Source organism: Bactrocera neohumeralis, chromosome 3, assembly GCF_024586455.1.
Source record: "Bactrocera neohumeralis isolate Rockhampton chromosome 3, APGP_CSIRO_Bneo_wtdbg2-racon-allhic-juicebox.fasta_v2, whole genome shotgun sequence".
In the NCBI taxonomy this organism is placed as follows: domain Eukaryota; kingdom Metazoa; phylum Arthropoda; class Insecta; order Diptera; family Tephritidae; genus Bactrocera; species Bactrocera neohumeralis.
The window spans coordinates 45,481,935-45,504,648 of record NC_065920.1 but is presented as its reverse complement, the minus strand read 5'-3'; the positions used below and the strand labels follow the sequence as shown (position 1 = coordinate 45,504,648).

At 37.4% G+C, this 22,714-nt stretch overlaps 1 protein-coding gene and 1 long non-coding RNA gene across 2 annotated transcripts in view; both read left to right on the top strand.

The window, feature by feature from the left end:
• Positions 1–22,714, top strand: part of LOC126752717 (lachesin) — a 241,696-nt gene that overhangs the window by 54,156 nt on the left and 164,826 nt on the right. The gene's annotated exons all lie outside the window — the stretch shown is intronic.
• Positions 2,642–22,714, top strand: part of LOC126752725 (uncharacterized) — a 216,222-nt gene continuing 196,149 nt past the window's right edge. Inside the window, exon 1 of the long non-coding RNA XR_007666024.1 lies at positions 2,642–2,720. This is a non-coding gene — a long non-coding RNA (uncharacterized LOC126752725). The remainder of the gene's footprint in view (positions 2,721–22,714) is intronic.

The window sequence follows — 22,714 nt, the reverse complement described above, 5'->3', positions numbered from 1 at the left end:
CGCGAATTTAACGTTTTTCGACTTACCGGCACACCCCTCCCCATCGCAAGCCATCAAACCGGCAAGCAAACGAGTTGCCAAGCGTTGAGTTACTTGCAATAACAGTTAACCAAAATATTTTCCATAGCAATGCTCAAAAATCATTGCCTTAGCCGGCAGCGTAAGAGGCGCCATAGACGCTGGCAACAGCCACTACGCCACCCGTACCATTATGTGCTTGGGATTTTCATTTTAATTGTTATTGTTATTATTGTAGCTGGTATATGACAATCATTGTTTTGACAGACATTAACCTTTCGCTTAATTTTAGCTTAGCAACTTTCGTTTTGGGCGCAAAGCGCTTGTCATGTGTCGTCTGCTCTGGCCGTATGAGAAGTGAGAAGTATAGCAACAACAACAAACTTAAGAGTTAGGTGCTTAATATATGTATATACATATGTAGAAGTGTTTGTGTGTGGGCTTGTGTTCGCAAAGTGAAAGTATTTTACAACAACGCTGCAAGACTTACCACAGCTATCCTTGAAAATTTCCTTACTCTATGTTCGCAAGTGTGTGCGTCAGTGTGTTGTGGCAGCATTTAGATTTGCAAGTATAAATTTTACAAATCGCAACATACTTGCATACATGGCTGCACATATTTATCCCGGCATAAGGCGGTTGCCGTCAAAACAAAAGAAATAACAACAACAACAAAAATGTCACACTTCAAATTCAACACTTGCCAGAAACTTTCTTTAACACGCATATTCACTGAAAATATATACACCAACACACCCACACACACACACACACACACACATTTTTACCGTTATATACGCAAACTCTCCGCCGGAAACCTGCAACTTTTGTTTTCATGACTGTCAAGTAATTTCTCCTGCAATGCCAGCACTGCTGCCTTTTGTTTATTCGTCACTCCCAGCTCACTGTCTGACTGACTAACTGTCCTTCCACTTGTCTTGGCTTGTCTCGTCCTGTCTTCGCCTGCTTCTGTGCGTCTATCAGTTCGTGCTTCTTGTGCTTTTTATGTGTCATCAAATGGCTCTAACTGATTTTTTGTTGTTATTGCCATTTTCTTCTTTACTTCTCTCCCAACACCTACTCACATATATGTATATGAGTACACTCTCAGCTAACTGTTCTTTTCATGTCGTGGCGCAAGTGTAATACTTTCAACTTTCCTGGAATCTCTATTCTAGTTTATTGACATTCCTTAAATTCTCTTTTTTCGCTTTGATTATTTTCTGGCACAACTTCGAAAATTCAAGTTGCAAGTGAAAAGTGCTAAGTGCCAAGTTCCAAGTGTCGTCGTAAGTAGCAAATGTCGCACAGCCAGGATGCATATACTGCAATGGCACTGAGGTGGGAATATACACACACACACCTACACTTGAACACTCACATATATAAATATATATATATATATATATATATATATATATAGAATGCGTCGCATTGCATTCAGTTCTGTTTATTAAAAGTCTCAGCGAGTGGATTGTCACAGCTGTGTTGGAAAATTGCTTTCGAGCAAATAACTAAATAAGTAAATTCGAGTTATGAAAAAGTGAATTTGGAGTGCTTTGTTTGAAGTGATAGAAGTTCTATTGCTCTTAGCAGTGAGTAAATAGAATGTAATGCATTATTAGCACATACATAGTAAGATGGAAACGCTACAAGGAGATTTGAGTTTCTAATATTAAACGTACCAAAACTTGTTCAAGCACTTCCTAGTGTGTGAGAAGTCGTCGCAAAGTATGTAGAGTGCGTGAGATATTTTCGGTGGGTCTTTCTTTAACTATCGGTCGTCATACAGTTCGAGGCATCTTCATTTACTTATTACCTTCTTCTCCACTTCTTAACCTTGACTTGCCAAGTTCTAGATAAATAAGGCCGAACATAAGTGGAGGAGATGCTTCTGCGTCTCTCTTATGCCTTCCATCCACTTTCTGGATGTGTCATCGTTAATATTACCGATACAGCTGACATTTGATGCCCCTAAGTTGTGAACTGTGACTAAGGCAACAACCGTTTTGTTTTTTTTTCGAGACCATGTGAGCAGAAAGTTTGAATTTTTCCTTCCGCTTCTTGTACATGATCTAAGCGATCCTGCATGAATCTAAGGCATCAGTGTGACTTCTGCCTGGAAGATACTGCGGTATTTCGGCAGCATGAAGGGTCACCAGAGATTTGCTCCATCATTCCTTAAAATTACTGCCAAGAAGAAGAAGGAATATCTAACCAGCGCACGTTTCCTATGGCCTGGGCCCCTTTTCTAAAACTAATTATAAGATTAGATTAGACTGAGAGTTGAGGAATGGACTGTACCCTTTGTAACAAAAGGTTTAGTTCCTAAGGTAAAGGATGTGGTGTGTTCTCTCACCAAATTCATTTGCCCTTTTTCTTCTTGTGAATTTGTGGTAGTCCAGGAGTATGTTGTCTGGCGTCTCTGCCCCTTGGACGTAGAACCTACACACAGGGGCGGATCCAGAAATAGTTTTTAGGGGGAAATAAACATTTACTACTTAAGAAGATGGCCTGGACGATGACAACAACTGGTGAGTCGACGTTGCGCGTTTTCGAGAGAAAAGTTCTGCGAAAGTTTTGTGGTCCTTTGCGCATTGGCCACAGCGAATATCGCATTCGATGGAATGATGAGCTGTACGAGATATACGATGACATTGACATAGTTCAGCGAATTAAAAGACAGCGGCTAGGCTGGCTAGGTCATGAAAGTATTCGACGCAATACCCGCCGGGGGAAGCAGAGGAAGAGGAAGACCTCCACTCCGTTGGAAGGACCAAGTGGAGAAGGATCTGGCTTCGCTTGGAATATCCAATTGGCGCCACGTAGCGAAATGAAGAAACGACTGGCGCGCTGTTGTTAACTCGGCTAAAATCGCGTAAGCGGGGTCTACGCCAATTAAGAAGAAGTACCAGATCGATCGATTCTTCCTCTGCTACACAGGTCTGTAAAACAGTATCATATTCCGTGTAGCTGACATCTTAGCCTGAAGTAACCTCTAAACAATCATACTACTGTGATCAAACTGAAAGATGAATTTTGTCCATTTCATCTCCTTCAAAGTAATCCCCTCCAATTTTCCAGGCATCATAGCACTTGGAAAAATCTTCCGTCGTGATGGTTATCAGAGCCTTCTTCGATTCAGCTTTTATATCCTCAATTGAGTCCTCGGAGTGGTCATGTGAATTTGCTGAATAGCTAGAAGTTACACGAGGATATATCAGGCGGATGCGGTGCAAGCACGTGAAGTATAAGTTCAAAATTCACCTTTCAATTTGATCACAGTAGTATTAACTGCCTTAATCCGTCTCCAGGGAGAAATAATAGTTACTTATACCGTTTTCCATTGCAAAGAACCGATCTTATTGACTTTGTTGTGCCAACTTCTTTCATCAGAACATTAGCAAGCTCTGTGGCCCTCAAACCTTCATGTCTAGGGATTCAAGCTTATGAAATGTTATTCTTCGCGAGCCAATATAGTTTTCTACGTCATACAAAAGCTTTTTTTATTAAAACGTAAAAATCAAATACAGGTTGAAAGGCTGTAGGAATCGTTTCCCTCCTCGGGTTTTAGACAAAGATGAAGCACAATTAGTCACTACTCAAAAATACTGATAATTTGACAAAAAATCGGTAATTAGCTGCTTGAAAAATCAAGTTGCACATACTTTAACAACCAAGAGAAGAAAGAAAATAATGTATCAACGAACTCAAAGCAAAGCATGCATCGAACTTCTCTGTAAAAGTAAAGCAAAAGTTGTAAGTGAAACAGTTTCAAAGTTTTTGAACTGAAGTTTTCGTTAAAACAAATCACTTTTTTAGTTTTTCCACCAAATTAATTTCAGTTTAAAATATTGGAGAAAACTATTCTGTATTAAACACCTGAAGATTGGACATTCGTAGCAGTTATGCTCGTCATCCTTTAGACATTTAGATTTTTCTTCCTTCCTTAGTTAGTGACCAAGTTCCCACTTTCTTAAAAGTGGAAGTTGTTTGATATCTCCACCAATCAATTGACTATTTGTTTCCATAGCCTTACGCAGTTGCCCACTATAAACTGTACAGAAAATTATTGGTTATTTTCATTCATATAACATGATTTCTTGCCCACAAAGGCGTCTGAGTGCAATGGTGTAAAGCTTTAAAGCGGCTGGAGTTAGTAAGTCAAATATTAATTGACAAATATCAAGAAAATCTTAAAAAAATTTGTATAGTACTATATATCCAGTGAATATCATTAAAGCTTTCCAGCATACCAATATATTCCACATTTCACGTGTATTCTTCATTTTGAGGCAGTAACCTTTCGATAACGCTTTAGAATTATGCATTCAATGCAATCTATCCAGCTCACTCTTTTGTAATAGTCTGACTTCTTGTTTTGTAGATTTAAGATGGGTGATTTGTTAGCTCCTTGGAAAGACTTACTATTGAACCTTCCTAATTAAGAGTGATTTTTAGTTCATACGTCCAGTTAGTAAAGGTATTATTATCCTAGAGATGTTTGACTCAAGAAAGCACTGCGTGATCATCTGTATGCCAGGCATCTTTAAAATTATTCACGTGAAAGGATGCAAGATATCATCTGGCGGTTGATCTAGTGAGTAATTTTTATACTTTGCCCATAGTACATGAGTTATCTAATGCTTAACATACATATGGATGAACTGTTCCAATATATTCTAGTTTATATCGATTGACATGATAGCCGATATCACCCAGTGAATCTCCATGATCTTTAGCAAGAAGGATGTTAAGCTGATCGATGATCATTTTTATGCAACTGTGCTAATTCTATCAATATCTCACTTTACACTTGTGAATATTATCTAAATGGTTCGAATAACTGACACACACATTAGGTCTCAAGCCAAACCGAAAAAATTCGGAAGTCACAAAAGTACTTTTCAACAATCGCACAATATACTACCTATCTACTTAAGATATTTATACATATGTACATATTACAGGAAGTAAAATCTCTTGTCCCATATGGTAATACTCTTCTTCTTCATATATGTATACCTATAGAACAATAAAACACCGTTAATGTATTTAATACGCCGTAAAATGTAAACAAAACCACACGCGATTTGAAATTTGGCAAAGTTCGCTGCCGCAAAGTGTGACAAACATGTGGGTAAATCTTTACCGAATATCGATTTCAAGTAAAATACAAGCGCTTTGGGGTGGAGAGCATCATGAAATATTCCACACGCTATTATGCTGCCGTATTCACATACTCGTATGACTTTTTTATGTCTGTTGACTTTTTATATAGACGTGCGGGTGTGTGTGCTCACCACACTTAAATGCTCCATTAACTTGTGTCAAGTTTGTCGTCTTCTTGGGGGCTCTTAACGCCAAAGAAAATATTTTCCAAAGCTTTTCACATTTTCGATTTTCTTTCTTTTTTGGTAAATCACTTCGCTTCGCATTGATTTCGAGAGCTGGGAGTGCCGTGCAGACAGGCTTAATTACATACAAGCTTTATGTGATGTACATACATACATATGTATTCACAATAATGCATTTGCATATGTGTTTAGGTGATTTAATGTCCTGTCAGCGCTGCGAGGTACTTTTAGCTACAAAAAAATAAGCTTGAGCATTAAATTGCCACTGGCGCAATATCGATTTTCCTTTGAGTGCCACATTGAAGCTTTCAAAATATGAACAGATTTTCAAAGGCAGGCCTAAAGCCTTCTGATTTTAGCGAATACCTGATAAATCCCTAGGAAATATTTTACTTTATAATATCGCCCAAGGCAACGAACAGTGCTTGAGTAAGCTTGTTGTTCTTCGAAATTGTGCCTCTAGCAAAATACAATTAACTTAGAACGGATTTACAACAGTGGAAATTAGCTTAAGTTAGATTAGGTACTGAAGCTGATGCTCGTGCTGCTCTCGGATTGTTAAAACCCAGTATTTTGTGATACCAGGAAAACTTCTCAAGAGGGAACAAAAATCCTCATGCGTCAACCATCGCCAATCTGTTATGGAGGGTAATTTTTAGCAATCCCCATAAATAACAGAATTTAAAAAGACAATGAAACATATATTTAATTTCAAGAAGAAAGTTGTATCTAATTTGAATGTGCAACTGTGGAACTTAAAAAAACTTAAATGTAACGGGTGGGCCATATAAAATTTTAAATTTAAAAAGTCAATAAAGAAAAAACGGCTTGATATTTTTCAAAGGTCTAACATTTATTTAAAAGGTTGTTTTATGAAATTTATTTGTGGAAAACAATTTCGGACAAGTGACCACCACGGCTGAGTTTACAGTAGCTTATCCGATCCACCCAATTTTGGAGTACTTTCTCGATGGTTTCAGGCCTTATGGCTGCTACAGCAGCTTGAATCTCGTACTTCAGATTTTGAATTGTTTCTGGATGGTTGGAGGTCAATTCACATCACCTCTTTTGCTGATTATGCGATTTTCGAAGATAGGGCGTAAAAGATTGAGTGTAGCGTTTGCTGTATGGCACGTAGCGCCCCAAATGTGACAATTCTGCTTGTTAACGTTGCCATCGAGGTGGAAATGAGCCTCGTCCGAAAAGAAGATTTTTCGGTAAAATTGACCATCCTCGGTCAAACTTTCAAATTTTCAATATTTCCCAGTTTTCTTCTAGTGAGTGGGTCGGTATTTTGCAAATTTCAGACTTTTTACTGAATATCTGTCACTTTCCGAATGGTATTTGACGTTTCCAATGTCGAAATATAGATAATTCAAATTTAAAACGTTAGATGGCCCACCCTGTACTTGTATATTATCAAAAATCTGGTATTCACTTATACGACCATTACTTGTATAGGCATTTCCTTTTTAAAGCGGTCTTACGCCGTTCTGCGATTTCCAGGTTTGTTAGCCAGACGACTTTTACCGAAGCTTTCGATATTAAGTAAAGTAGTGGATTTCAAAGTAGATGCTTGAAAACTCCGTTGGGTCGTTGAAAATATGAGTAGAGTCCAAACCGTTAGAAATTTGGAAACCATTGTTTAGTAGATTGAAACTCCAAGCTGAGCTACATGTAGTTATTGACGAAACTTAGCCGAGTGCGGAATTATTATTAATATTTTCTATACTTTCTCAATTCTACATAAACTGCGGAGAGTGTGAGATATATAATTGGAATTAAGGCAGAATGCTTTCCTGATAGTAGTATGTTTGTGTGCTACAAATGGTTTGAATTGGGTCAACACTTCCCTGCATAATATAAAGATTATCGAACTTTCGAATGACTTTATACCGCATATATCGGTCAATATATTATCTTAAAAAATGGAGAGAGCGGATTTTAGTTTAGTCTTTGTGCTTAGAATAATTAAAATCGTATGAAAACTTGCCCAGACCCCATATAACTAAGAAGTCTTATGTACATGAAGTTACTTACCTGACTTTAATCCTTGAAAGTTGCAAGAGTATGAAATGTTCGGTTATACCTGAACTTAGCTCTTACTTACTTGTTTCATTTAATTTTACCCTTCACAATTCATTTTTACTCTTTACATATTTTCCATTGCGTGTTCCTTTACCTTTTTTCTTAGGGCATGCCGGGTGATTTAACATGAATATTTTCCATTTTGGATATGAATTTACAGATTCCTTTATGCGGCAGGAAATTTGAAATTCGATAGTCAATATTGCTGTCAAAATTTGAGGCGCCTTTTATGCGGTGTCACGTTCTTTACACATTTTTATTCTCTTCAAATCTTCAATGACAAGTGATTGTAGTTCGAGAAAGGCTAATGCTGCCGACTTTGCTTCCTTCAACGCGATATCAATTGAAACGTACATGGTTCGACTCTGAGTAAGCGTCGGCATTGAGCACAGTACTTTGAAAGCTCCGTGTGAAAGTTAACGCCATCGCTATTAATTAAACCAATAAGGGTGCGCGCAATATGGGGTTTTTCTTTATAAGTCAGAAAAAGAAGCCGTCGCTATTGTACCTACAGGTGAAACGTGCACTTATTTCCATTTATTTTAATTAACGCATCTCGCAAATTTAAAAACCGTCGTTATTTAATTTCCATAAATATATTCGAAAATCATAATTATTATTTTAAATTACTTTCTTTTCTGTATTATAAATCTCAAGAGAAACAGTGTTCCTTTATATATTATTAGAAAATATGTTTAATCCATATTTTCATCAACTCATGCTGTTACACAACTTCCTTCAAAATAAGAGTCGATTTTTAATATCACGTTCGATATTAGTACGAAGTTCAGCAATCGTCACTGGATTGTCGCCGTGGACTATAGACTTGACGTAGCCCTACAGGAAATAGTTTAACGGCGTCAAATAACTCGTTCACCAAACTTGGTTTTCGATAAATCGATTGTGACATTCGCTGTGTGGCTTATGGAACCGTCCTGTTGGAATCACATACTATCGAAGTCCATATCATCCAAGCCGGGCCAAAAATATCATTGAGCGGTAGCGATTTCCATTCACAGTAACGTGCCCGTCTTGATCATCACGGAAGTATTATGGCCCAATAGAATACGTGTGGATTGCTGCCTGACCAATAACGCATATTTTGCTTATTGACGAAGCCATTCAGACATAAATGAGTAATGAAAATCTGGATCATTTTCAAGTTGTTTCTCAGCCTAATTCATGAACATACGACGGTTCTGGTGGTCAAGCGGGTTCAGTTCTTGCGTCAATTTTATTTTGTAAAGAAGTAGACCAAGACGACTTCACAGAGATACCTAACGCTTGGGAATAACGTGTGAGATACTGATTTATGTCTTCCTCAATTGATGCGCTAGTGGCAGCAATAGTCTCGACACTATGGGTACTTCTTTGTCTCACTGGCAGAAGAACATTTTGTACTGTACCTGTGGATTCAAATTTTTCCACCAGACGCTCAAGGGTTGATACGACCGGACGATTATGACGATCATAAATTGGACTTCGCGCTCTTAAAGTTGAGGTCACTGACTCCGAATTTCGCTAGTAAATTTTAATAATTTCGACTCATTGTTGGATCGTATATCTTTCAATGATGAAATGGCAAACATTACTGAAGAGGAATGTCAAAAGGGCGGGAAAGAATTTGACGCCCTTTGCTATCCCTGTCAATCTACTCTTGTAGCGTTTCTATTGAAAACCCCACAACAGCCGGTTCTACATTAAGGTTATATGCCCGAATTTTATTCGGCCAAGGCCTGTTCTTTCGATGATCTAACCCAGTTTGAAGCGGTAATCACTGTATACTCTGTAAATTTCGTTCAGGGCTGTATATGTACCCCACCTCAACCGTTTAAAATTTCAGCAGCTTCAAGCCAGTCGTGACGAAGTAATCAATGGAATTGTTGATAATTGCATTTCTTTTTAATATATTTTTATTTTAATAGCACAAAAGTAGCTGCATGATAATTCATAATTTATATTCTGTCGACAATTAAAATGCGCAGTCCTTGACATACCGACAATGATGATTAATTATATACGCTAACATCTTCAACTGCACTTTCCGGTCGCAGTTTCCGCTACACAGTCTAATTAGTTATACAAATAAAAATAGTTAATGCGCAAAAATATATAAATATATATATAAAATGTGCAAAATCACTGAATGTACACACATTTTTCCTTGAGTGCACAAAAGTAACGGCAAAATAAGACTTGCAGCGTTGTGTTATGTAAACGTGCAACGATGCGAATAAAGCAACGCCAACAACAGGCTTTAAAGTGTTCAGTGTGGAAGGATAATAGAGGAGAGTATAGTAGGGAAAAGCAAGGTAGTGTGCGTAGAAGAGAGTACAGTAAAAAGAGAACAAAGTAAAGTAGGTAGTCGTGGAGCAGCAAGACAGCGACGGCCGGAAATGCTAGTTTTTCACCACTTTTTCCTCACACACTTTTGCATTTACACATACACACATACAAATACATTTATATGTGCATATAAGTGCATATATATTCATATATGTAATTTAAGTATATGTAAATGTGAGTATTCCTCTTTTCAGGCACTTTGTTGTTATACATTATGCATGCGTTTCTGGAAACCTTCCCCGCAAACACACCACTTCGGCGTGTTGGCAATAATGCCAAGCGACAATTTTTCAGCAGCAAAAATTTTGTACAAAAAAATGCGACAAACATTACTGCATTTTTTTTTGGTCTTTCGACAGACGACAAACGACATAATGATGCCACTAACAGACACAGGATATGTGCATACGACGTGTTGCGTAGACACATATAAATATAGGTATATACATAGTATGCATATACTATATGTTCATTTATTCAATCCTCCTAGGAAATCTATTGAAATCGATTGCAATTGATTGATGTATATATACTTGTATTAATTGGCGCAAAATTCAACTTGAAATAATGTCTTGAATTAGCAGCGATATCAACCAACGATAATTATTGTGTGATAGCTTAAAAAAGTACTTTTGGAAATTCAAAAAAAAAAAATCTATAGTATTTGTTCTAAAATTTGTACGGTATACCGAACGGACACATAATAAGAACAGACAATAAAATTTCCGTCTCCGACGGCGCTAAAAAATGGTACTTTACTCTTGCAATGATTTTGTAAAAATTTTTACAAGAAGAAATTATTCCTACAGTGACTTACGATCGAAAAAGATCTAAAATTGGCAAAATGGCGGCGTGTTCAAAAAAGTTGTAATATTCCCAAAAATTTAGCCGTTTATTTGAAATATCGATTTGAAATCTGATGTGAATAGCTTAAGAAGAGAGACATAACGCTTAAAACTGTTAAAATAGAAGACTTATAAAAAGCAATGTACGTTATGAATTCTCCAATGTTTTAGTTTATAATATTCAACAGTATGGTAGCTTTATAGCAATCCGAACAAAACATTTAAAATTAACCAAAGGCGGATTCAGAGGGGGAAAAGGGAGAAATTTCCTCGGCAGAACCAAAAGTCAAAAGACAACAAGTTACTGACTTCGCCGCATGAAAACGTGGCTGAGGACGAGCATGCTTCAAAAAAGATTGATCAGCCTGCTGTTGCGGCACACGCTTCATGACATTCAAGTCAAAACAGAAGAAGTTCTCGAAAGATTTTCAAAACTTGGTCCACATCGTTTTATTTTGTGAATTTTTTCTATTCATTACACGAACTGACTTCAATATTATACATTGATATTTTATTTAAGCTATATAAACCAACACTCCTATAAACCAAATCCGGTAATTTCGACGGCATTCTGCCAAAGAGTGTCACAGTAGCTCCTTCATAGATAACGTACAAAGTGCAGTTTGCTTCATAACAACTGCAATTCCCACATCTGCGAGATTTTTGTGTTAAAAGTTATTTCTTTATATTATATTTGCAAATAAACTTCTAGTGAACATAGCATATAAAAGACACGCGATATACTTGCATGAAAAAGAAATACTAAAGACTCATCATTCTTGATATAGTTTTTGAAAACTACAACCAAACTGGTAGTCTCTTTACTGTATTCAACTCATTAGTACATCCATTTCGAGGTTCCCTACTTTCTTAAAGAAAAAACGCAGAAACTTCAAATTTAATGGGGAATGTTGCTGCGAACTCGGCTCCTCATGGTCTTCGTGTACACTCTCACTCTATTTTCTTCACTGCGTTCTGGACGTCCTCTGTTCGATCGATTATTATCTAGCAATGAATGCTGGGTCTCAATATGGGTGATGGTGTTGCGAATAGTACGCTCACTAGGCCGATTATGGCGACCATATTTTGGTAATAAAGTTGAACGAATTGCAAACATTCTTCAGACCACGACGAAATGTCAAACAATACTGAACAAAAATAGCATGACAGCTTAACACGACTCACTCTTGATCTGCCAAAGTAGGCTATTTGAAAAAAATACCTCTATTTGGATCACCCGTTAAATAGATCTACTATGGTGTAAAGGTCTGACCACGGTATGAACTTATCTATAACTCAACTGTCTAAATCTACAGCCCTCTTTTAAGAACTCAGGATAGTATTCTTCAAAGGAGTGAGGTGGATACAGGGATACAGAGAAAAGAATCTACATGGATTTAATAAATTCAAAATTTCTTCCAACTACCAGGTCACTGCAGTGCTTTCCAATCGGAGATCTTTTATTTGTGCTAACAAAAATGGGTTCCCAGACACAGTGATATTCTAGGTTTCGAGGTACCCTTACAATTAGATTCCGATAAAGAGGAAATATATACATATAAGCTTCTCACTACATGCAGATCTTCAATCGATAAACATGTTACTTGTAAAGCTAAGTCTCGATAACAACAACCTCAGGCTTGTCCAACAAGCAGACAAACGTGGCATAAATGGAATATAGCCACACATTCCTAGTATTGAGAATTAAAAGGAATGACGATTACTGTAGAAAGTGCCCAGAAAGAGAAAAAGAAGAAACCGTAAAACATATTTTTTGCGAAAGTAGAGATGTGATTTGATGAATCACCTCATCTCATCTCTTTTCATCTTAACTCGTCTCATCTAATCTCAACTCATTTCATCTGATCTGATCTTATCTCATCTCACCTTATCTCACCTCATCTCATCTCATCTCATCTCATCTCATCTCATCTCATCTCATCTCTTTTCATCTTAACTCATCTCATCTAATCTCAACTCATTTCATCTGATCTGATCTTATCTCATCTCACCTCATCTCATCTCATATGATCTCATCTTATCCCATATAATCTCATCTCATCTCATCATATCTTTCTCCGTACAAAGTAATCCAGACCAAGCGAACGGTAACACCTGATATCGCATTGGCTTAGAAGAAACAATACTTAATTGCATCCTTATATTACCAACTTACAGTCGAACATTTGGAAAATAAAATTCCTGCAGGACACAAAGCGCAATTCATGACTTGATAATAGACATATTAGGTATACATATACATACATGTGTATACATTTGTGTGTTTTATGTATGCTTGCATATTTTAGTAGTGCATAATATGCATTTACTCGTCATGTGCATATTAACGCCTGTGGTTGGTAGAGGAGCCGCCACTGTAACAAAAGTTGGCAAGTTGGGAATTTCGTGATGGTGACTGTCTTTTATTGACGCAATATTATTTTACTTGTTGTTGCATTTGTATGAATTTTCATAAGTTGGAAGACGGAATATGAAATGTTTCTTTCCTTTTCTTTTCTTGCTTTTATACTTGTTGCCACGGGACACTGGGAACATGTGGTTGTTGTGGCTGAGCATGTGTCCTGTAAATTCACCAGCTTTCATATTCACTTTCACACCAGTATTGCTTTTTGCTATTATAGGTTTTGAAATTTATTTCAAAATATTTTACAAAATTATTTCCTTAACTCGCACTTTTATAAAGCTGCTCAGTGAACACTTCCGACTATAAGTATATATTTATTTGACTTGTAGCCGAAGGTTGTGCTACCTTTTTTGTAATGTTAGGGCAGGATTTTAACTTTGATATTGAGTTTTCAAATTAGAGGGAAATTAAAAAAGCATATTTCAAACTATATCGTCATCAGCAGGTGATCGTATTCATGAACGATTTTGCACTTCGGTTAAGTTAAGTTTGGCTTGAGTGGTGCACCATCATATTAAGCTCAAGCTTTTAGGGAATCGTAATTATTTGATTACTATCTTTATTGTTTTCTTTTTCCTTGGAAAAGACTTCAACGACCTTCAAAAGATTGTATACCTAGCCCAAATACCTGCTGAAGACCCGAAGCCCAATATGTTCAAAAGTAGTTACGGGAAATCCTATCCCCTGTGCTGAGTGACTCCTCTCTTCAATAGCTATATACATAGTTTTGGTAAGACTTTAGATAAATTTCTTTATAGAAGTCGCTGTGGAAGGTATTGTTATTATTTTTATCTCACTCTAACTCTACTCTACACAGCAACTATCCCTCTCCCTCTCCATTAACAAAACTGACTTCAAGTGACAGCGCTACAAAATCAACAATGGCAGCGTTTTTAAAAGCAGAGTAAGGTTTGTAAGTGCGCACCTGTGAAGGAAGAATAGGTTTCGAAGTCCATATCACATTGGTACAATAAATAGTCACGATTATTGATGTTATATTTATATCAGAAGTACTTGGAAAAATTTATCTTACATAACCATGAAATTTTTTGCGGCTAAGCACAAATTCAAAAACGAAACGGTCAATGAGACAGTGGTTCACCAGATGGGACGATAGCAAGCAATCACCGACAAAACTTAACAGGTTTTACATGTACATCAGACATCCACAGTAGCTCTTTTGATTTACCTTATACAGAAGAGCACCAGTTTCAGAGTTGTATTACATTACTCTTAAACTGTCGGCGGACTTACGTAACATAGTAATTGCTTACGAGAGCTAACTCGCCCGCTTACGCAGTTATATCCGAGTTAACAATAGCGCGCCAATCATATCTTCTTTTAGCAATTTTGCGCCAACTCAAGATACCAAGGGCAAACAGGTCCTTCTCCACCAGATCTCTCCAACGGAATGGAGGTCTTCCTCTTTCTCTGCTCCCCTGGCGGGTATTACGTCGAATACTTTCAGAGCTGGAGTGTTTTCATCCATTCGGACGACATGACTTAGCCAGTGTAGCCGATGCCTCTTATTTCGCTGCATTATGTCAATGTCGTCGTAAAACTCGTACAGCTAATCGTTTCTTCGAATACGATATTCGCCGTTGTCAAAGGATCATAGATCTTCCGCAGAACCTTCCACTCGAAAACTGTAACGTCGACTCATCAGATGTTGTCATCGTCCATGCCTCTGCACCATAAAGCAGGACGTGAATAATGACTGACTTATAGAGTTTGGTCTATGCTCGTCGAGAGAGGTTTTTAATTCTCAATTGCCTACTCAGTCTGAAGTACCACCCGTTGGCAAGAGATATTCTGCGTTGGATTTCGAGGTTGACGAAACGACTTCAAAGTTAGGACTGTCAACAGTTTTTTTTTTTTTTTTTTTTTTTTTTTTTTTTTTTGATAGTAGGAGGAAGCATCGAAAGCCGGAGTGCGGAACTTTAATCCGCTAAACCTAACCTACTCCCAACTCAAGACACTCCCACGGAACCACCAGGTAAGGTATTACTTCATGGAGTGACAAGACATTTTACGTCTCCTCTATAACACGGACGGACTAACGCCTACTCTGCTGTAACTGTCTTAATGTAGTCATGATGGAAGTTGCCGCTTCGCGAACAGCTATCCATTTGTCAGAGGACTGACACATAAATGCAGTCAAATTTTCCTAGTGAGGTTTCTAACTTTTTTCTTATGTTTCGAAACCGAGGGCAATGGAAAAACACGTGTTCAGAATCTTCTATGGACTCCGCACACATCGAAAAATACGGACTGATGTCACTTTGAAATTTGTATAGGTAGCCTCTGAAGCACCCATGCCCGCTTAATATTTCGTCGTATATGTCGTCTACTTATCCACCGTCCTTTAGTTGAGTGTTGCCACCGTTGCTGCCATATAGTTATGCTCTTCTTTCTCTCTTCTTTCTTTTGGGTTTCTGTAATTGGCGCTGATAGCTCATATAATCTTGTGAGCTCGTCACCCTGGATGTCTATGGGCGGCATACTAGCTAGTACTTCAGATGCTTCGCTGGAAATAGTTCGGAAAGCACTTGTTACCCTTATTGCTGTGAGTCTATGCACTGCATTTATTGTTTTGGCATACGCTTTTATGTTTAGTACCTGGATCCATACTGGAGCTGCATATAGGATAACTGAGCTTATAGATTTTGCGATTAGAAGTCATTTGCTTTGCGTCCTTATTCAGTCTAGAGAAAGCAGAACTAACAGCGCGAATGTGAGGCCAATGATATCAATATTATCGACATACGTCAGCAGCTGTACACTCCTTTAGAAGAAGGTCCTTTTTTTATTTAGTTATGTAGCTCGAATTATTTTCACCAGCAGCAAATTGAAGAAGTCGCTCGCAAGGAAATCGCCTTGTCTGAAACCTCGTTTGGTATCGAACGGCTCGGAGAGTCTTTCCCGATCCTGACGGAAATTTTGGTATTGCTCAACGTCAGTTTACACAGCCGTATTAGTTTTGCGGTGATACCAAATTCAGACATTGCCCACTTGAGTCGTGAGTAATAATTGTGACCCGGTTTCTAGTCTATCGCACAAGCATCATTTTTAGGGGTACTTCTAAATATCATCAAACATGCTAAGCTTTCGCCTAATCTTCCATCAAAATGCAAAAATTGATTATCAAATTTTAAACGAGTTTTCGTTAAGCTCTTGTATCTATAAATATTTTGAAAAGTTTTATATATTTTCAGAAGTTTTAATAGCAGTGTTGAGTTTTAGAAACCGATAAGAATCATTATAGACAACTCAGTTTACCTTTATACATACATACCCTGACCACACAGAGTAATTGAAACTTGTTGGAATATTTGCTTTTGTCTAAAAATTTGCAATACCGCACAACATTTACAGGCTACGTGCGATAACAAGGTAACAAATATGACTGCATAGCAAATAACATAATCCCAGTAGGAAATCAGTAAAATTTATGGACATAAATTCATGAAAATATCTTCAGAGCATATTTAGCAAATCGTAAAGTGCTGAGTGGACTAGAGCTTTTTAGGTTTTTTGTGTGCCTCAAGCAGTTGAAACTAAAATCTCTTTTCTGTATTCGATTTCCTGCAGGCTCTCTTAACGCTTTCGTATATGTTATTGGCAGCAACTATTATTTTTCGTAAAACTTTTGAATGAATGAGCAAAACACACAATTACATGTATGTATGTCGGTGTGCACTTCAACTGGCTACAAACTTTGCTTAGCACTTGGCGAAGTGAAGTGGCTAACGGTGTATGCTGGTGCTTGTTTTGCACACGCTATTGCTTCTCTAAATTGTTGCAGCACCAGTTGTGTGTAGAAAGTTACATGCAGATTTATATATACGGTTTTTATAGAACTATATACGTATATATATTTGTAACTGTCGCGTTTTGGATGAAGTTTTCTTTTAAACCGTTCAGCGGAGCTTCTAACAGTTTCGTTTTCATAAAAGAAAATGCAGCTTCAAACTATGTGTGGCGCTGAAGTGGTTTTCCAAACTGAAATCGTATATCCAGGAACAAAAATACTTTGGTTTAAGATAACAAATATTTTGCCGTAACTGGATCTCCATGAAAGACATGACTTCACTTGCACTTTCTAACAAATAAGTTTTAACGGCTTCGAAAGGGATATAAGTAAGACATTTTTAATCGAAAAGTTAATATATGAGAACTATTGCTGTACATCACAAATAAAAGTTTTATATTGTTTACATCGTTAAAAAATATTATTAAGGAGATACACATAAAATAATACACATATGTATCTTGAACTTATTTTCGCAACAGTTTTTACAAATTTTCAGAATTTTTTTTAGCACAAAGAAACTAGTCTTAATTGTGATCTCCCGGTCGAGAATCAAGAATAATGAATAATTTGAGCTGACCTAACTTAGCTCAACAAACTAATATTAGATTCCAGAAAACTTGAATAAAAAGCATTCCCTAACAATTTATACCTTCAACAAATATAATATTATGCATACTTCCACTTTTGAGAAATATTCGTCTTATATTGAATGCCGGTTCGATGCTGTAGACCCAACTCTTTTTTTACAAGGTTTCTTTTTACATGGATTTCTGAGGAACGTATTAACCGTGTAAAAAAAAGTTGGGTGTACTTGAAAAATAATGTGGTTGGAATAAATTGTCGGAACATATTAACTAAGAACTGGTCTGGGAACTTAGTTATTTATCGGATCTATTTGCATACCCTGAACAAGGTAAATTAAGTTTACCACGAAATGATAAAACCCGATGGCAACGACGAATACTTTATAAAATAAAATTGTTATAAGCTTAAATCAACGCCAAATATTAAACATATTTTGATGTCTGATGAAGACAATTATTTACGTATCAATTACAAAAAAATATTTTAATTTCCTGTGAAAGAAATTATTTACAAATAGCGTGGGATTCATCGAAACTTGAACGTACTTCCTTCTTTATCCTAGAGATTACTTAAAAAGAGAATTTTTCTATCAGCGGGATGATCAAGTTCTAGTAAAAACTATATTATTTCGTTATCTGCAAGGTGTTTAAATCGTAAAAAAAAAATTTGCAGAAAGTCAAAATACTCTCTTTAACAAATAAACTTGGAATATCAAAATTTAATTTAAAGTCTTAAGTGTGACTTCAAACACTGCATTTAGTTTTGATTTCCTTTAATTATAAGTGATAAAAACTACACTAACACTACAAATGCTGCAGCATTCAAATTGGCACATGAAAATATTTTTAGTTCTAGTCGGTACAACAGGGCGGATGTGTAACATATTATTAACATAAACAGAAGTGATCTTTGGTCGTGGTCACATGTTTATTAAAGGAATTAAAATTTAAAGTAAATGTATTTGAATGCTTCTAAAAATTGTATTATTATAATTATTTGATTGGTTGAAAAGGGAGGTGCAAGATCGCCAAAGGCTGCCGCACTCAGGTCATCATTAAGCCGATTATGATACCGAGTGGTAAAGAAATTAAGTTTAATCCAAGCAACTCAGTGCTTCTAATCAAGCTTCCCAATGTCTTTTAAGTTGAAAGACTGGTGGCTGTGGCTTCCGCAAAGATAATGGCCTAGCGTCTCAATCCACTTTTTCAATTTTTTGAAGATGAGATCTTGTATGGAATGGTAGGTGTGACCAACTCTATAATAATACTAAGTTCCATTTTGCCTGGAAGTAGAAGCTTTTTGGTCTACCCAGCATTAACACTACCCCAAAAGTAGCTTTGTGGTAGGGTGAAGTGTTTCTGTAGTGTCCATTGCTTCAAACAACTCTTGAAGGCACTGAATGGTATGAAGCAGGTTACATGAATTGTATTCCCAGCTGCGCAAGCACACCTACTCGTCTCCTATATGGCTGAGTATCCAGATAATATTAATGGAATTAGTCTAGTAGAGTCGAAATATTGCCTACTTGCATAAGTTAACGCAGTGAGGCTTAGTATTGCCGCTGCAAATAGCCCTTATTCCCACTTGACTATCAGCTAAAAGGTTTATGGACTGGCGGGTTAAGTTCCGTATGGATCACTATTATGTTTTATTTACATAATATGTTATCAAATTAAAATAATTATGATAGGTGATTATTTTTACGAAAAAACTAAAGGTGGATTCCATTCTTCAGAAATCAATTATATGTCAAGAAAATTTGTTAAATAAATCTTTGAAATATTTAGCCGACTTCAGTAATTTTTATTTTCTCCAAATGACCTATCTCTTCATGGTAATTGCTAACGGACCTGGTATTAATTCTGCCTCGAGTTCGTTTAGAGCGGCTTCTGTATTAGCCAACACGTCTGCTTTTTCGCTACCGAAAATGTTCATGTTACCAAGAACGCAAGCTATGCCCAAGAGCAATTAACCTACCGGTGAACCGTCCTGCAATTGCTGTTTGCTCTTGAATTAACACTTGGCAACAACAAAACCAACAAAGCTGCCTGATTTCCTTATACTTCCATAGTTATTAAATATAGCTACAGAACTATGTCTAGTTTTTCCGCTTGGAAGATGTTAACTGATGATGAGAGATCTTTGCAGTATTACCCGCTCCACTCCGCAGTTCAGTTTAATGCTATCGGTAAAGATTTAGATAGTATGGTCATGCCTTATTAATACACTTCTCCATTCGCGTCTAGAGGGTGTCCTCATCAGGAATCAACTATTGCGTCTGGACTATTATGTTTGCTTATAACAGATAATAAGTGATCTACAAGGGCTACATAGAAGCCAACATAGAGGAGAACAACGTTTTTCTGATCCTAGCACAGAAATTACAATTTAAAAAGTCTTTACAATTTTTAATGAATAAAACGTCGAAAATTTCTTCGGTCAGCCAATGCCATGCTAGTACTCAACTTTTAGTACGAGAAGTCTAAAAATATACCATGATTTCAATATTTGGTAAGCACAGATTTCATTATACATTTTTTATTTCTTCCGTAAATGCATTCATATCACAGCATTTACTGTGCACAGATATATGTATGAATGTATTTATATACAAATATGCACCTGTTAAAATATAGCAGCAGCTAGAGTGTTTTAGTTTAAGTTCTTTTTCAACTATTTCGCTTCGAAGCCACTAAAACCGCAAACACTCATACGACACGTACTCCAACCACTTGGCAGACACACACCCACAAATAAAAACCAATATACATGTATGTGTGGTGTGAGCAATACACTTGCCGTTAGACGTATAAGAAGGCGTTGCAATCGGTGACTTCTTTCGCATGTTCAACAAATTGAATGAGTTGCTGTTTTGCCATGTTGTTGCATTGTAGCTGATGTTGTTGTCGATGACGAAGGAGACATATGGTAACTGCCGTTAAATGGAAGGCAAAAAGCGACACATCAACATTATTAAAGAAGAATTCATGCCCGCATACCCGAACGCCCAACAAACGTTTGTAGAAGTTAATGTTTCAACAAACGAGTTTGTTTGTACGTCAACACCTACATACAAGCAGCAGCAATGCACAAGTAGTGTTTGTACAACCACCTATATTTGCATAACAACACACATACATACAAATGAGCACATGGGCACAGGCGCGTATTGATAGGCAAGCATGTATGCTCCCACACATCAATTATTCAGCCAAGTACGTGCTAGTCGTAAGTGTTGCTTAATTACAAGTGAAATGTTTTTGTGGGCTGCAATGTGAAACAAGGTTTGCTGTGGTTGTTGTGGTTGTTGCTGCTGTTGCGTGTGTTTGTGTGAGACTTTTGCTGGCAGCATTACTCGACTGCCATGGCAAATATGTTTTTCCTCGAGTTATGTGCATTTAGCCAACACTCTGCTCAGAGTGGAACAGTGTATGCTAGATATGTGTGGGTGTCTGTAGGAATTAGGGTGAACACTTTAAGCAGGAGCATATTTGTGCTATACATTTTTATACTCTAGCAACATGTTGCTACAGAGGATAATAGTTTTGTTCACCTAACGGTTGTACGTATTGCCTAAAACTAATAGAGATAGATATGTTTAGGGTTATATACATATATGTACATATATAAATGATCAGAATGACGAGACGAATTGAAATCCGGGTCTGTCTGTCCGTCCGCCCGCGCAACCTGTAACAAAAGAACTAAAAGCAGGATAAAGCAATAACTTAATAACCCAGAGACATTAAATTATAGTCCCGAGTTGGTATGAGAAGGCTTGGTTGGAGCTGGTGTAAATGTTGAACGACAGGCGTGGCATTGCCCACTTTTAGGAAAAATCACTTATCTCGATACCTGCTCTACCGATTTGAAACAAAGCGATATGCCAAAGATAAATTCTATAAGCTCTTTGAGCGCACCTATGAGAGCTGTCCCCGCCACGATATCAAAACCGTTCTTGGCGACTTAAACGCCCAAGGTGGGCAAAGTATCTTTGGCGCAACAGTCCGTAAATTCATCCTCCACGAGGAAACATCTCCAAATGGGTTGAGGCTGGTTTTCTCGTCAACAACTCGGTGTAAGGGAATCGTGGGACGGCATTTCAAGCTCCTTATATACTGCTGCAACCGAAACCATTGGTTTTCGAAAAATGAAAACAGCTGGTAGGATGAGGAGGGCCGTGTCGCAGTGGACAAAAAATCTATACGCAGCACCTCTTCGTCGATTTCAAAGTTGCTTTTGACAGCACGAAAATTAGCTGCCTTTCTGCCGCGATGTTTTAATTTGGTATCCCCGCAAAACTAATACGCCTGTGTAAACTGACATTGAGCAAAACCAAAAGCTCCGTGAGGATCGGGAAGGACCTCACCGAGCCGTTCGATATCAAACGAGGTTTCAGACAAGGCGACTCCTTTTCATGTGACTTCTTCAATGTACTCTTGGAGAAAATAATTCGAGCTGCAGAACTAAATAAAGAAGGTATCATCTTCTACAAGCGAAGCGAAGCCATCTGGTCTGGTAGTGAACGAGAGCAAGACGAAATATCTCCTGTCATCAATTTGATAGTCATAACTTTTAAGTCGTAGATAATTTCGTCTATTTTGGGACCAGTATCAAAACCAACAGTAATGTCAGACTCAAAATCCAACGCAGAATATCTCTTGCCAACAGGTGCTACTTCGGAATGAGTAGACAATTGAGAAGTAAAGTCCTCTCTCGACGAACAAAAACCAAACTCTGTAAGTCACTAATTATTCCCGTCCTGCTATATGGTGCAGGGACTTGGACAATGGCAACATCTGTTGAGTCGACATTACGAGTTTTCGAGAGAAAAGTTCTGCGGAAAGATTTGTGCTCCCTAGCACATTGGCCACAGTGAATATTGCATTCGATGGAACGATGAGCTGTATAAGATATAAGACGACACGAGAGCGTGTTTTTCTTACAACTGTGCATATTTGTGCTTAGAACGAATAAAGTCGGTTGAAGACTTGGCCTAGACCCCATGAAACTAACAAGCCTTATCCTTACTTCCCTGACTTTTTTCCTTGTAAATTGCAAGAGTATGAAATGTTCGGTTATACCCGAACTTAGTTCTTCCTTACTTGTTTTGTTTTAATGGTGGATGGACATAGTATCCAAATAGCCAACTGATTTGAAAATATTTGAGACTTTCCAATGGGGGAACTTGTACTCCAGAGTTTCTGTATCTTTGTTGAAAGGGATCATATTAATA